The following is a 17063-nucleotide window of genomic DNA, read 5'->3' on the forward strand; positions in this document are numbered from 1 at the left end:
AAAATAAATGGGCTCTGGTGTCCCCATCATGGGGCTGGAATACTCAGTTGCATCTGAGACTTTATACATTAAGCTGCACTGCTCAGCTGTCTGCCTCTTCTTCTGCAGTGGACGCTCCCGGGAGCCAGCACCCGGGTACTACATGCCTCCATCCTCCATGCTCAACATGGGCCTGGTACCTAAAAGATATTCAATAAAACTTCTATAAGATGATGATAATCATATGCAATTGTAAGTGTTCTATTAGAATTATTCGTTAATTTATATAATTATTATAATGAGATTTCATTTTAACCCCTTGTTATAACTTTAGAATATATAAGAATGATTAGGAAGGGAGCTAGTCAGTGCGAATGCAGCCATTTTTAAGTGAAATTTTAAGAAGGAATCTGGCAAAAATAAGTTGTCCTTCTAATTACTACTGCTGCCAGGACCCAGGCAAGCAGGAATTGCACTTCAGAAGAGAACAACCGAAAACAAAAAGTGAACCTTTGGACACGGGCTAAAAACAAGCCTGAGAATTGCATCCCAGTTGCTAATGGACATTTGCCCATAGCCCCTAAACCATCCCATAATTTGAAAATTTTCGGTTTGTTTGTCATTTCTCAGTTTGCCGAGGTTCGGTTTCGTCTCCGCATCCAAATGCTCAGAATCTTATTCAACCCGATCCAAACCACTCTGGTCTAGAAATAGGCCTTGACATCTCGCCAGCCTGGGTTTTATGCAATATTTCCAGTACTTCTGCTTTCAAAACAAGGTGGTGAAAAGAAAACATCCAGGCAAAGCCCTACTGTGGTATTCCAGAACTTTCCCAGTCCAGCCTGGAAATGTCGGCCTTCTTCAGAGAATTGTTGTGAGATACAACCAAGAAAAATAAAAATACTACTACTTTACCTTTGTTTAACATCTGATGGTTTATGTGTAGTTAATGGTCAACTCATTGGGTCTCACACATAACATCTGTTGACTCCTCCAAATAAGGGAGTTAAGTACCAAGCTTAGGGTCTTGGTGTTCTTGAAGCTTCCACATTGCTATCTTATTCAATCATCTGGAAACTGGGGACTACTGGTAACGGGAGCTCTGCTGTGCAGAAGCTGGGGCAGGACAGTGACTTTCCCAGGGTCACGCAATCATAAAGTGGCAGTGCTGGGACTAGAACTAATCGCTCTGACTCCTAAGTCTGTGTCCCTTCCACTGTATATGCTATAAATGCTATTACATTATAAATGCCATCGCTATAGTTGGCACTTTTACAAATTAATTCTAGAAGTACAGGTGTACCATATGTCACTAAAGGAAGTAGCCTCTGTTTAAGTCAACTTCTAGTGTGTTGCAAAGCAATTACAGTAGCATTTTATCGGCACCATGCAATGAAATGAAAGTTCAGCAACATTGAAACTATGTCTATGTCCTTAAATTAGATAATGAATAACAATTTACATTGACTACAAATTACCTGGAGTTAATAAGGGTTGAAAGATTTGGTACATTCAAGGTCTTGTTAAGTCTAAACTATTATGTGAGAGGCAGTTTACACAGTGTGGCTAGTCACACCCTCCAGAGACAGACTGTCTGGGTTTCTCATTTCATCTCACTGCTTGTTACTTAAAGTCTCCGTGTCTCTGTTTTCTCATCTGTAAAATAGAGACACTAACCTACCAATCTCTACTAGTAGAGGTTACCTACTTCCTGTAGGTGTTGTATTAATTGAATTATTAATATTATATATAAAGTCATGTAATGATCCCTAGCACATAGCAAGCACAATATAAGTTTTTACTATTATTGTTGACTACATTGACCCTCTCAATGACTAATTGCTGCCTTCTCATTTTATGTGGTGTAGATATAATGATCTCTGTCATTCACGTGTGCATATTTTGTGTCCCCAGTGAGATTATACATTCCCTGAGGGCAGGAGTGGTTGTTATTAACTTGGTTCTCCACAATATCTCATAGAGTGGTAGAAACATAGTAGGTGATTAATAAACATAATGGAAATGGTAAGCTGATTTTAAATTCTTTTTTTCTTTTCTTTTCTTTTTTTTTTTTGAGACAGAGTCTTGCTCTGTCACCCAGGCTAGAGTGCAGTGGCGTTATCATAGCTCACAGCAACCTCAAACTCCTGGATTCAAGTGATTCTCCTGTCTCAGCCCTGAGTAGCTGGGATTACAGGTGCAACCCACCACACCTAGCTATTTTTTCTAATTTTTGTAGAGAGATGGGGTCTCCCTCTTGCTCAGGCTGGTCTCAAACTCCTGGACTCAAGCAATCCTCCTACCTCGGCCTCCCAAAGTGCTAGGATTACCGATGTGAGCCACCACACCCCGCCTAATGTTTTAAATTCTTATGCTGCCACAAAACTCAAAACCTCCAATGACTTCTGTCACCTAGGGATCAAGCCTGACCTTAGCCAGGCCACCAAGTCTCTCTTCAAGTCCATGACCTGATGGTTCTTCACACCCTACCCCCATCATGCCCCAACTGATTCACTCACCACATTCCAAGCGGGGGTGGCAATTCCTACCTTGCTGCTTTTGCTTTTTTTTCCTACTGTACCTGGAGTGCCCTTCCCTTTGTGCACTGTCCAAATCATACACCCACTTCCATGACTATTCACCCTCCATCCTCCCAGGAGTTTCTCTCCAATTCGCCAAGCCAAGCAGTTATCTTCATCTTCTCTGGACTCCTACAGCTTATAACTACAATTCATTTGAAACATCTCATATCCAGTCTTAATTATTATGTATAGTCCCATCGTATTTAGTCTTTAATGATCTCCATGGCAGATTACAAGCTCTGGGAGGTCGCACACCTTGCCAATCTTGCTCACCACTTTGATCCCCAGCGTAGCACCTGGCACTTGCTGGATACTCCATGTATTAGGTGTCTATCGTTGTGTAACAAAACACTCCCTCCAAAACTTGGCTGCTGGAAATAAAAAATAATCACTAATTATCTCTCCTGGTTTCTGTGGGTCAGGAATTCAGGAGCAGCTCAGCTGGTGGTTCTGGCTCAGGGTCTCTCTTGAGGTTGCAGCAGATGTCAGCTGGGGCTGCAGGGATCTGCCGACGCCACCAGGGCTGGAGGGTCCACTTCCGAGGTAGCTCACACACCCCACTGGCAAGTTAGTGCTGGCTGTTGGCAGGGGCCTCAGGGCTTCCCACATGGGCCTCTTCTGGAGTGTTCTCTTGGCAGAAGGCTGGCTCACCTTCATCTTCTCCTCCTACCCCAGACTGAGGAATCCAAAAGACCAAGGCAGAAGCCCCAATGTCTTTTATGACCCAGCTTCGGAACTCAGTGTCTAGGAGTCTGGCTTTTACAGTCAACAAATAATTATTTTGTGTTAAGTGTCTTCTTCACTGGTTTATATGCCCTTTGAAAGGAGAAACTGGCATGCCCACTTTGCAATATCTAGCACAGTGCTTTGTATCTAATAAGGTCTTTAATGTATTTGCAATTAATAGGAGGCTATTTGCTACTCAATGTCATCAATATTTTCATAATCAGACAAATCATGACTTAACGTTTAGGTTTTCGTCAGATGATTCCTTTATTCAGATGAATAATGTTTAAGGAAATAGAATTTCCCATCCTCATATTTCTTTAAACAAGCAGGGATTTTGACCAACACCATCAGGAACAAGTCAAAGATAATCTCCTTTAGCTACTGAGCTTAACACTTTGTGATTTTCTTATTTAAGTGTTATGTCTACATGTTTGAGGTTTTCATTTGCTTTTGTTGGCATAAACTCAGTTTCTAGACCACCAGTACTCCTAAAGACCACAATTAATTGCTAGTTTTATGTGTCTAAATGATAGGGATGCCAGATAGTTTCAAAATGAAAACACATCCAAATTTAATGAAGTTCAAAGGAAGAAATGTTTATTTATGGATTAAAATATAAAACGATCTGTTGCTTGTAGTTACCGAAATGGTGACAGCTCTTCTTAGTGGGGAAGGGGACGGGGGGAGGGCAGGGAACAGCCAGGGAGAAAGTCCTTCTGTGAGGCTGAGAGTAGATCACCAATCCAAGCAGAGAACTAAAAGGTACTGGGTCTTTTGACACCAGTTGAGAACACAGATGACACACAAGTGAAGTCTGAAGAGGCAAGAGGAGCCCCTGCTAAGAGGGAAGAGGTTTTGTTCTGTCAGCTCAACACACATCCGCACAGACATGTCTCAACATGTCTTCAGGAACAGAGCATACCTTGTCCCTTTGGGGCACAGCTTTGCTGGTCTGTTGAACTTCAATGATATTAAACAATCTCAGAATTGTAGGAATGAAGGGCACAGAGAATCTAAACTATAAGGCCACCAAAGAGACATATTTCCATGACTTTTATGACCACCAAGTTCCTGCAGACGCATTGCTGCAGATCAAATCGTTGGGTACCATGTTTGCTGGAACAAAAAGAGCTGGACAGTTTTATCAAGGAGCAGACGTCTTCAACTCATCTCCACAGCTCTTCATTATTTCCAAGGGCTTAAGAGCATCTGAACACATAGTTCTCCCATCACCAGATAGATCAATATCTAATTATACTTATTTTACTCAGGAAGACATTTACACTATTACATCCCTCATTTTTGTTCCATCTGAACTTGTGCTAATTCTAGAATCTGTGACTATCACACAACGATTCAACATTTTAATATCTAGGTAAGTATGTTTCTGTTAATTTACTTTCGAATTCATCCAAACTTGACAGCAGCTTTCTTTGAAACCAATTGCAGTCTGGATATACTAGAAAGAAGATCAGATTTGGAGTCAGGAAATCCAAGCTCAAACTCCAAGTCTCCTACTTGTGTTCTGCATGATTATGACTTGACTTCTCACAGTCTCAGCTCAGTTTCATAGTATGCAAAGCAAAGATATCCCATTGCCCTCTGTACCTCACAAGGTTGCTGTGAAAATCAAAATCATTGATGTACGAAGGTGAAAGCCCCTCATAAACAGAAGAGTTTTATGAGAGTGACATGTGTTAATATTTTTATCTTGCACATAAGATATTCAAGCACAGAGCTTCTACTAACAGCCAACATAGCCTCTGTTTCACCTTCTGCCACCACCACCACCAGTAGTGCCCAAAAGCTAAGTCAACATGTTAACTCCCCTGTTACAAGCCTCTGATTTCATAGAAATTGTCTGTGGGTCAAATGATGTGTTGTAGTATAGATTATTGGCTACTGATGCCCCTTAGAAGCCTGGCCATAACACATGACCAACAATTTGAGAAGGCAGGAATGATTTTCTCACACATCCCATTTTAACCCCAAATGGTGTGAGATGAGGCTGTTTTCTAACCCTCCTCTTCCTCCACATCTAAGTAATTTGATGCAGCTTTTAGATGGATGAGAAACACGATTTTACTACAGCGAACAAGAAATGGTTTCCAGAACAAAACCTGGACCTATGTTTACCATGAAAAAAGAACAACCTAACCAAGAAACAATACTAGAAGCAAAAATCATGATGTAGGGCATACCATCTCCATTGTTCGAATTAAAGAAACAACATAACTCTGCCCTAGCAGCTAGTTTGGTTACCTGGGAGCAAAGTGTGTAGCTAAGTCCCAGCAGAGGAAGGCAGGAGTCCTCCAGACCAAATGTTCCACAGGAATCATGGCAAGGTTCTTGCACAATGAAGCTGGCCAACTGGCAGTGCCCACCCTTAACGTTTTCCAGGCCCAAGTCACCCCTTCTGTGATCTCTGGCATGAAATGGGGCAGTTTTAACTAAAGAGGCAGATCCAAGGACAATGCCCACCAGCCCAGCACCACACGGGGTGACAAGGGCTTTCCCAGCAAGGTGGCATTCAGCCAGGCCTCCTCAGCCTTCACAAAGTAACGTCAGCTTTGCTACCTATGTGTCCAGTGTCTGACAAATAAGTTGTCCCTTCAACCAGCAGCAGAGGCTCTGCCCTCCAGGCACTTGCCAAAGAAATCTTCCCAGGCTTGAAATCTCAAGTCTTGGTATTGCTAAAAGCCAGTGGAGACAACCATAATTCAGCAAGGAGTGACTCCAAGTCCCTTAAACAGTGATCCACATGATACATTCCATTTAGAATTCAGTACCAAGAAAAAGTCTGCTTCTCCTGCCGAATTTCCTGGTTTTATTTTATCAGGCAAATGGAAGTATAAAACACATCTCTGGGTTTTTACAACAAATTTTAATTTTAATTCCATTCTCCCTTCTCACTCTATGGTGTTAGTTTTCATTTAAATGGTCCTAGTGGATGTATGTGCACACACACACACACACACACACACACACACACACAGGCACACATGTCACCATCATCATCATCATCCAAGTTGAGTAATATTTGGAAGCAGATAAAATATAAATTACAAATAAATAGATCTTACCAATTCCAAACCTTTACCAGAAATGGTATAGCCAGGTTTGAAAGCATAAGAACAATGAATACATTGTTGGGTTGAAAATACACTCAGTATCTCCTTAAAGCAAACTCCTAACCCTAATCTAATTCCTACTCATTACTCAAAAATCATCTTTGAAGTTATTGTCTCTGGAAAACTCTTCAACTCCCCAGAACTCCCCAGTTGGAGGCCCTGCCCCGTAGTCAGTGGGGTCTAGCCTAACCCTGACTGTTCTCCACTGTAACCTGTGAACTTTCTAAGATCATGAACCATTTTTTAGCTCTGAAGTCCCAGCATCTAGCAGAGGGTCTTGCATATAATAATGACATAAAAAATGTTTACAGAATAAATATGAAAATGCACCACTTCTCTTAGCAATAAGAAGCCACTTCACAAAGATAATAGATCAGAAACCAAAAATCTTGTTTCTAAACAGAATTTTTTCCTTCTTTATAACTCTTTTTTTTTTTTTTTTTTTTGAGACAGTTTTGCTCTGTTGCCCCAGGTAGAGTGTGGTGGTGTCACCATAGCTCACTGCAACCTCCAACTCCTGGGCTCAAGTGATCCTCCAGCCTCAGCCTCCCAGAGCGCTAGGATTACAGACATGAACCACCACTCCTGGCCCCATGGCTAAGATTCTCTTTATTTTCCCAAGCTTTTGATGTCAGATATTCAGAACTTCAACAGTGACACACACAAACACATAAATACCCATACACAAAAACATGCCCCCTTCTCCTCTTTGTTTATGAAAGCTCACAACCCCTTTTTTGAGTATAGTTTCTAGTCTCATAGCTACAATGTTCTTGAAGACGTTCAAGTCCACATCATAGGAAAGGGAGAAGAGATGAGTTTTCTACCATCTTAGTTATTACTCTGTTATCAGTGTGTCCATGAAATATACCACCTCAGTGGAGAAATTCCAGGGAACTGGAATTGGGCTGTCTGAAGTCAGAGCTCAGGGGCAAAGAACTGTCACTTATCGAGAAAAAGGGTAGTGACAAGGACATGGTGAACACAGAGCTGGCACATGGCATAGCAGTGTCCCCCAGAGCAGATGACCACAGGCAGCTCAGATCCAAATTATATACTTACTTAGATATTTTGTGTAGATACACACAGCACTTGATAAATGTGGATACATCTACTTGTATGTGTGAGAAGACAGAGAGCCTTTAGTGTGGCAGCTTCCTTTAGCTGAACTGAGTTCGTGTAAAAGAAGACCTAGAAGCTGATGGGGGGAAGTTGGTCGTGTTAATTGCACAGGAATTTCTCCTCCTGAATTTAAACTCTAATGCCTGGAATAAAATAAGGGAAACAGCATACCCCTTACACATCTGGCTCTGTAAGTGTTGCCTTCTCTCTTCTTCTCTCTTGCTATATCTATTTGTCTTCCTTCCAGCCCCCTTCACACACCACCACCACCACTACCTTATCCACACACACATTTTCCAACAGCTTACTTATTTTCTTTGTTAGCCCATTGAGCATCCTATAAACAGCATGCAGCTACCTGAGAAAATCCATGCAGCTTTGCAGAATGGAACTAGAAGAAACAACTGCAGTGTGTATGTGTGCACACATGTGAACGTGTATGCTGTGTGTGCATGTATGTTTTTGTGTGTGCATTTGTGCATTGTGTACATGCTTGTGTGCACGTCCCCGTGTATGTGCATGCGTGTTTGTGTGTGAATGTGTGTACATGCATGTGCATGTGTGTTTTTGTGTGTGCATGGGTGCACCTGTGTGTGCATGTGTTGGGGGGCATAATACAGAAAAAAGGGAGAAAAAGGAGCAAGAGAAAGGGACTTCCTACATACCTAAGGAATTACTGACTAAAATGGAATCAGCTCTTGCAATAACCCATCTACCCCCTACCCCCAACAAAAACAAAGTCAAATACAATTAGGGATGGAAGAACACCTTTTTATCTATGGGAAGGAGCATAAAACAAAAAGTAAACAAGCTAAAAAAAATAAACCTCTACCTTAATTTTTTTTTTTTTTTTTTTTACCAAATCCAAAATGTACTGCCTCTAACATTGGCGGTTTACAATGGCAATTAACATCAATTCTAGGGTCTAATTAACCTCAATCAACAAGTCTAAGTAGGTTAATTAAATAGGATTTGGCTAAGCATGAAGCACAAAAATACAGCTGTCTCATTTAAATATAATTTACTAGGGAAAGTCATCATTTACCCAAGTTTTTCAATTTCTTTTTGGGCAGCACAACATATTGGGGGCTGGGGGTTGTGGAGGGGTGGAGGTGGCATTCAGAGACTGCCTCTTTGGGAGTTTCTTTGGTAATAGCCACCCATGCTTAACTCAGATATTACAGCCTGGTTATCAGCATTCATCTCAATCTAATCTTATTTTCCGAGCATCGACTCATCTCTTTGTTGTTTATTTTGCTTCTATCCCACCCGCCCCCACCCCCGTATATTATAAATCTCTTCAGGGTACAGAGTCTATCTGATTCATCCTTGTCTCCTTAAAATCATCAAGCATGGTGCTTTGTGAGTAGTAAGTGCCCAATTAATTTTCCCTTTAATTGGATTTTCATCAAAATGCACTTTTTTTTCTCACCACAACCCCAATCATAATTTGGATTCCTGGGTTTCAGGATGAGACTGTCGTTGCCTTTCTGGTCCTTTATTCAGTAGCTTGTTTCCTCCCCCACGATCCTCCGCCTCCATGTACCCTGTCATTCACCATGGTGCCACTCGGCTGATTTAGTCAATCATTGCATAAAAGGTTCCAAAGGTACCATTTTCAAAAGGACTCATCAGTACCTGTATTAGGGGTTTCATGACCAAAGGCCACCGTGGTGACTTCCCAAGGTCAAACTGACTGATTCTTATTCTGCCTCGATTCCACCAGATTCCAGAGCTCTTTAAGGGGTAAAATCATAAGACTTCTTGACCCATTGGCTATGAATGCAAGTGAAAGAAATAATACTAATCACCATAATAAAGCACCTGCCACGAGCCGAGCACTGTTCTAAGTGCTTTTCGTGCATTGTCCATGCATTAGTCCCTCCCTCTCACAGACCAGGGCACTGAGGCATAAATGATTAATAAACTCACCCAAGCCCCAAAGGGAGACAATGGTGGAGCTGAGATCTGAATCCACGCAGCCTGGCTCCACAGCCTGTGAGGATGAACTTCAGCAATATGCGGCCGCTCCTAACAAGGATGACCCCAACTTTTCACTTCCCAGTCACTCAGGTGGGAACACCGCATGGAGATCAGGTGTGAGGGGCCTGGAGAGAAGACAGCTGCAGGTGTATCTCTGGAGACAGAGTCACTGTGAGATGTCCAAGAAGCAATTGGACACACCAGTCTGGGGTGCAGACCATGGATACAGAGAGTCACCCACACAGAGGTGGTAATTAAAGTCAGGGTTTTAGATCAGGGTCAGCAAACTATGGCCCACGGACCATATCCAATGTGTCACCTGTTTTTATAAATAAAGTTTTATTGGAACACACAGCCAAGACCATTTCTTTACCTCTCATCTATAGCTGCTTTCTTGCTACAGTGGCAGGGTTGAGTAGTGGCAACAGAGACGGTATGACCCACCCTCTTCTTTTGTCACTTGGCTCTTTGGAGGCACACCATTGCCTCTGTTTCTCCCTATTTCCTTTTTATCCTTCTCTGCCTGCCCTTCTCATTCTCCCTGGCTGGTTATTTCTTCCCTATCCTGCGTTTAACCATGGTGCCCAAATTCTCTTTTCATACGGTAGTCTTTCTCTCTGGGTAATTTCTTCTAATCCAAGGTTGACTTTTTCTGTGAATGGCCACTTAGTAAATATTTAAGCTTTTGTCCAAAGTCTATGAATTACATTAAATGTTAAATGATACCTGTATGTGCATAGCGGTATATAGTTCTGAAAGCATATACATGTTCGATCTTCAAACACCATGCGAAGGGCATGTTTGCAACACAGAGATACTGTTATCCTCTTATTATTTTCATTTTACCAAGGAAGAAACTGAGGTTCAGAATGCCATTTCATTTGTCTTAAGTCGATGAGTCAGTAAGTAATACAGCCGGAATAAAATTCAGAGAGTACTCATCAAAATTTCCTAAATTGTGTTGTTATTTTTGTTCGGTCGGCTTCATTGTAGTTGACAAAGTGGTTACAGACAGGAAAATGGAGAGGTAGTATCGTGTTTTTTTGTTTTTGTTTTTGTTTTCTCCTGGGAAAGTTGAATGAAAGAAGCTAGGAAGCACCAACCTCAGCTGAAAGCAGAGGTTAATGATGAGAGTGGAAACGGTGATGTTTATTCAAAACATGCACATCACATGGTCAGCCCCCTGGCCCCTGGAAAAGACACTACTCGGATTACCCAGAAATTTCTGCAGAAATTGAAGAGCTACAAAGGAAGACCTCCACGTTCTGATTTGTGGAATTCCTTCAACACAACAACCAGCTCCCCACCCGTTACCCCAAAGTGAAGTTCTCCAGTTGGTAACCCCCATCCAAGTCTGCAGAAGACATCAAGAAAAAACCCAACACAAGAAAGAACCTAAAACAAAGAAAAATGAAGTCTAATGAGATCAGAATAATGCAGGAACTAAAAGAAGAAATACAGAGCATTAAATTGCATCAATAAAGCAAGAATAAGATGTTTTAGTAAAAGAGAAATCGGAAAACAAGAAAGAATTCTTGAAAAATTAAAAATATAGAAAACATGTTTTTAAATGCAAAAGGTGAGTAGAAGATAAAGTTGAAGAAATCTATATAGAAAGAAGAAAGAAAATATTCATTGAATACTTACTGAGTACCTCCCACGTTCCAGGCATGGGTTGAGGTAGTATGGATACAAAGTGAACAAAACTTACAGAAATTTCTGTTCTCATAGAATTTACCTTTTATAAAAGGAAGTGAAATATATGAGGGAAAAAATAAGGACATAAAAGATCAATCCAGGTGACCCAATACCTTAGAAAATATGAGTTCCTGAAAGGATAAACAGCAAGTAGAGAGATGGAATAAAATTATCAAAGAAATAATACAAGAAAATTTCCAGAACCAAAGCATACTATTTCCCAGATTAAAAGGGCTGAACAAACATCTGTTACAGCAAAAGAAAAAAGGCATACTTCATAATGACAGGTCAGAAAAGCAAAGAGGGTGATACCTAAACAACAGGCTACATCTAGATCTAAACAATAGGTTACATTCAAAGAAAAAGAATCAGAATTCTCAATAGAAATAATGAACATTATAAGGTACCTAAAATATTATGGCCTAAAATGTTATGCAGAAAATTCTTCTTAACCACGATACCTATAACCAGTCAAATTACCAAGTCCACTGTGAGAACAAAATAAAGATACATTCAGATATCCTAAGTACTTAAAAATATTAACTTCTACAAATTCTTTTGTACTTTGCTACTGGTGAACATTGTCCAGGATAACAAAGACAAGAAACCCAGGAAATAGGAGAGTTTCAAAAGAAAAGTTCAAGGCTCATGGTGGTCCACGAGGCCTGAATAACAGCCAGTCTAAATTAAAACAAGAAGATGAAGTATTCAAGGAATATAATTGTGAATGTTATAATATAGACCTGCATGTCAATGAAACTACTAATAATGCAGCCATAAATTTCCAGCAGTAATTCATATGGCACATCAAAAGCCCAGAACTGCTCTGAAGAAGAAAAATTCCATTAAAAATGATCTTTATTATAATCTATAAAAACCTTGAAAATGCTAAGCTGAGAAGTTATCTGCCTGACTGACTGTGTTCCATCCACAACAAAGATTTGGCAGTGTTATAACGAATGAGGTAGCCAGGTGCACGCCTATAGTCCCACCTACTGGGGAGGTTGGGGCAGGAGGATCGCTTGAGTCCAGGAGTTTGAGGCTACAGTGAGCTATGATCATGACACTGCCCTCTAGCCTGTGTGACAAAAAGAAGGAGGTAGATTGACATGTATATATGGAACAATCTCAAGATATATTGATAAGCAAAAAAAAAAAAGAAAGAAAAATATATAGAATCCTTTGCTTAGTAGACTAATATTTCTGTTATAAAAATGAAAGGCACATTTAGAAATATGCTTGTATCTACAGAGAATATCTTTGCAGAAAATGCAAGAAACAGAGTGGTTTCTCTGAGAAGGAGAACCAGGAACCTGGGAGACAGGAGTAGGAGAAAGATTTAGTCTCACTAAATATTTTACCATGCACATGTTTATCTAATCAGAAATTGATTAGTTAGATTTGTAAACAAAATTAATAACTACATTATTTAAACAGAGTTCAAGAGACTAAGAGTCTTCGAAAATCCTATCATAAATCCTCAAAAATTTTTTAATTTCTCTCCCACCACAAAATCACGTGTACTTTATCCAAATCATTTTACATTGGGTATGCAAAAATATGCATACATGTAAAGAACTTAAAAGTTTGACTTTTAAACACATCACTACTAGCTGGTATATTTTATCAATCTCCATTAATAGGAATTTACACATACATCTTTATACTTATATTTGGTTCCTAAATTTTATTTATTCATTATTCTTCAAAACATTTGCATGAGTTAGTTTATCATTATCCACATCAGAAAAGAGAAAAGAAGATATTGGACAATAAGTCAATTTCCTATTGAAATGAATGAACTCAGAACAATGAAATGCATAATTGGAATCTAAAAACTGGAGGTTTTGTCAGTATCATTAAATTGCATAGCCTTGAAAATGAGCCAAACTTTCCAAATATCAGGCTCCCGGCAAATGCTCATTAAGCAACTCCTGCACAGAACACAGTGCAGGAAGCACATGAGGAAAAACGTTTGTAGCATGAGCTCTCTCCGTCTCTAAGAAATACGTCTATTGGGAGAAATGGGACGTGTGTACCCATGGAAATAATTATGTGCGATAGAGCTCCATGCAATTAGTTTCAAGTGAATAATCTGTCAAAAATGTAAGAACTAAAATATTTTCCGGTTGCAGTGCTTAGAAAAGGTTTTGTTGAAGAGAGAAGATTTAAGCCAACATTAAAGAATAAATGAGATTTTTTTTTTATCAAACAGATGATCCAAGTATCCATTATAATTCAAATAGGAAACACTTTACATAAGTTTACTTTGGCCATGTTATTTCACTCACCTAGTGACCTAATTAGCTCACTCACCATCAGTCGTCATTTTGTAGCCAGGAATTGTTTCAAAATCCCTTCCCTTCCCCTTCACTCATCACTGTTCCCTTTTCCTGCCCTCACTCTCATCCCCATTCTATTCTCTGTCCCCCTCACCCCACCCATCAGATAAATGAATCAACTGCAAAGTTGTTTTTAAAAAATGCAACAGTGTTATTCTTGCACACTCTGGTACAGACTTTTGCATGGTTACAGGTACAGTCAAAAGTCCAAATGCATGTTCTGCAAGGCTTCCACATTTCATTATCTCAATAGGACTTTTTTCACCCTGAACTTCACACAGTGATGTCCACTTGAGTTCTTCCTAGTTCATCAAAGAGTGCACATTGAACCACAACATGGAACAAGAACCTTTCCTTCACTTGCCTGCAAATGTTTTCAGAATTCCCCACTTCATTTAGGAACTTGCTATAGCAAAGTCCATGTCCCTAAAACAGGCCCAACATAGAAGCACAAAGATGTCACTTGTCAAACTTACCTTGGCTTCCACCTGTCCAAGGGGAGAGATTGAGAGAAAGATGATTGTGTCAGGGTTGCTGGGGTGGCAGGCAGGACATCACAAATCCCTCCACCCTTTCAAAAAGTGTTTTGTTCTCCCCTTGTTGCTGTAGTTCTGCACTCTACCTTCCCAGAGTGAACACTCTTCACTTCAAAAGATTCATTCCAAAACCGGTTCAGGGATCGTTTTCCACGATGCACAGCTATGCTGCGTCAGGCCCTGTGGCAATTTTGCCCCAACCCAATCAGGTCAATTCACCACCAGATGCCCCTTACTCCTGTGTCGGTAGAGCTGCCTAGGGAGGCATAGGGTCCCCCTGTTGGAGAGAAGCTTCTCTAGAAATTTCTTGGTGTCTTTATCCTGTCTTTCCTTGTGTGTGCCAATAAGCCTTTGGCTAATACTGAAGATACTTTTTCCAGCATGCGGAATTGCATCTGTTACTTGTGATGGTGGTCAAACTTACAGGCTTTTGGTTGTTTCAACACTACCACCAGTTTCTTTGTTTTTGTTTCCTTTTGTTTTGTTTGTTTTGTTTTTTAGGAAGACTTTGGAGGTTGGCTGCTACCACTTTCTCTTTTTTAATGTTGCTTGGTACTAGGGGTGATTTATGGATAGATATTAGGGTCAAGGGTGAGAAATACAGAAATTCTGCCCTGTCAATTTCATGGCGAAATTTCCAAAGAAGTGTTCTCATAAGAAACTCCCACCAGTGGGAAGACGAGAGTGCTCCTTTACTGCAGGATCATTTTTTCACTTCCAAATCCCAATGTTGACAGTGACTGACCACAGCAAAAGCAGCATCCCAGACCCCTGAGCCCACACTCGAGAAGGGAGAAGAGGGGCAGAGATTAGCAACCTCCAACAAAGAGAGGGTAGCACATGGGTTCTCGCCTTTTCAAGCATGGTGACCCTGTCTACTTGTACAATAGCCAATCAAGGTCTTGGGCGGTGGCCAATTAATCAATGACCCCTAAATTCAGGGAAGGAAACTGAGAGGGAGGAGAAGACTCAAAACTTTCCTCTCCCTTGTACAACTTTTAGTTACCTTACAATATTTAGTATGTGTGTGAATAACTTCTCCCCAAGAACAAACACATGTTCCTTGGATTTCTTAGAATTGCCAGACACCACCATGGCCTTCCTGGTCACAAGCCTAAATATATTCATCAGTTGGTGTAAAGATAGATCATTCATTGGGCAGAGATTCATGTTCTAGTTCTGGCTCATCCAATAATTAGCTATTTGATCTCAGGTCACTGACTATGTATTTGATCTCAGGCAACCTGGTCTATTAAGGCCTCATTTTCCTCATCTATTAATGAGAAGATATAAGGTCAAAGGCTATTTTCATCCTTATGAATTTACTAAGCTTGGAAACATCCAAGACTTTCAGCTCAAAGTATAATGAAACAATTTATTAGTGTGTTGGATCATTTAAAACTGTAAACTGGTCTTTAAGGTGAACAGTCTTGGCTACAAGGAGTAAAACAGTCTCTTTCCATCATTTTACTCAGATAAAGTTAAAAATATTCAAAGTCTACACAGGGCAGTTTTGCGGGAATAATTCGAATTTACTTTCTTTCCTTTCTATTCTCTTTCAGAAATAAGCAAACCAAGTGGTGGGAAACACTGGTAATGTGAAACTAAGATCAATGCCAATAACAACATCACGCTTGCAGCTGTAACCTTAAGTCACCCTCAAGCCACGTAAGTTCTCCTTGGCGTGTGGCACATGAGAAACACGCATTTCATGCAATTATGGAAATTCACAAAAGTCCACACGTATGAACTTCAGCACATCTGCCCTGGGTAAGGTTATTTGATACATTTAATAGTTATATTGATTTGGAGGAAGTTGTATTTGACAAATGAACTTGTACAATGTGTTTGGAGAAGTTAGTTTGGGTAGGAAAGGGGAAAAGGTCTTTTCTAACTAAATGTCATACCAATAGGGAATAAATTATTTTATTTCCTCCTAAAGAATTATAGGTTATCAGGTTTAATCCATACTAAAAAGTAGCTGGAGTCTATCTAAAATAGTTACCTGATTCAAAAACAAAAAATATTTATTCTACCCTAAACATCCGTCCAGGAAAATGGACCAGCAAGCCGGGTATATCGGGGGAATCACCTCCTTTCTCCTGAAACCACTTTACCCCCGGCTGCCTTCTGCTGCCAGAGCCATTGCCTTTGACATCTCTGACAGATTTCCATCATTGCTGCAGGGACAAATCGTGACGTGTCATCCAGAGAGACTCAGGGAAGTGCAGAGTGACAGCGGGGAGAGAGCAAACATCGCCACACAGGCCTGGAAAGGCAACAAGCTCTGCAGGACTGGGGGAGTTCTAGCAGCTTCTCTGCACTTTCAACAGCACACATGCCACCAACTCAGAGGTCCTGACTTGATTAGGAATGAAATAGTTCCCACTGCTGCTCTGCTCCTTCGGGCCACAATCGCGTTGGAGGATGATTTTGAAATTTTACTTCTGCAGCAAACTCTGCCTGGAGAAGGCAAATATGCGAGAGAGGTTGGCTTTGTGCAAAGTCCTGCAGACTTTTCAGTAAGAAAAATGAAGAGTGGAACCTGGGACTACCTAGGGGAAATGTACAGTGAAAGATACGGAAATAGCCTAGGAGATGGCTCATGACTTGTTACTCTCAATGATTAGAGAGTAACAAGAAAATTAGAGATCTGGGTGAGGCGGACCGTCCCATGAGAGATAGCTGGGAAGTCCAATTCTAAGAAAACAAAGGCCGTAACGTATACACAGATCTCAAACTTTTAAAATGACGTAAAGCATTGTATGGTGGGAAAAACAGGCCTTTCGGGCAATGAGACAGACCTGTGTTCAACCCTTTCCTCCAAATCTTTGCAAACCCAGACAAGTCCCCTAAGCTCTCTGAGCCTCAGTTTGCCATTAGTCTACAAATTGATGGCCCTAATCCCTCCCTCTTAGGTCTCACGGGCATTGAAGGTAATGCACCTACAGGCTCCCAGTG

Source organism: Lemur catta, chromosome 1, assembly GCF_020740605.2.
Source record: "Lemur catta isolate mLemCat1 chromosome 1, mLemCat1.pri, whole genome shotgun sequence".
Classification (NCBI taxonomy): Eukaryota; Metazoa; Chordata; class Mammalia; order Primates; family Lemuridae; genus Lemur; species Lemur catta.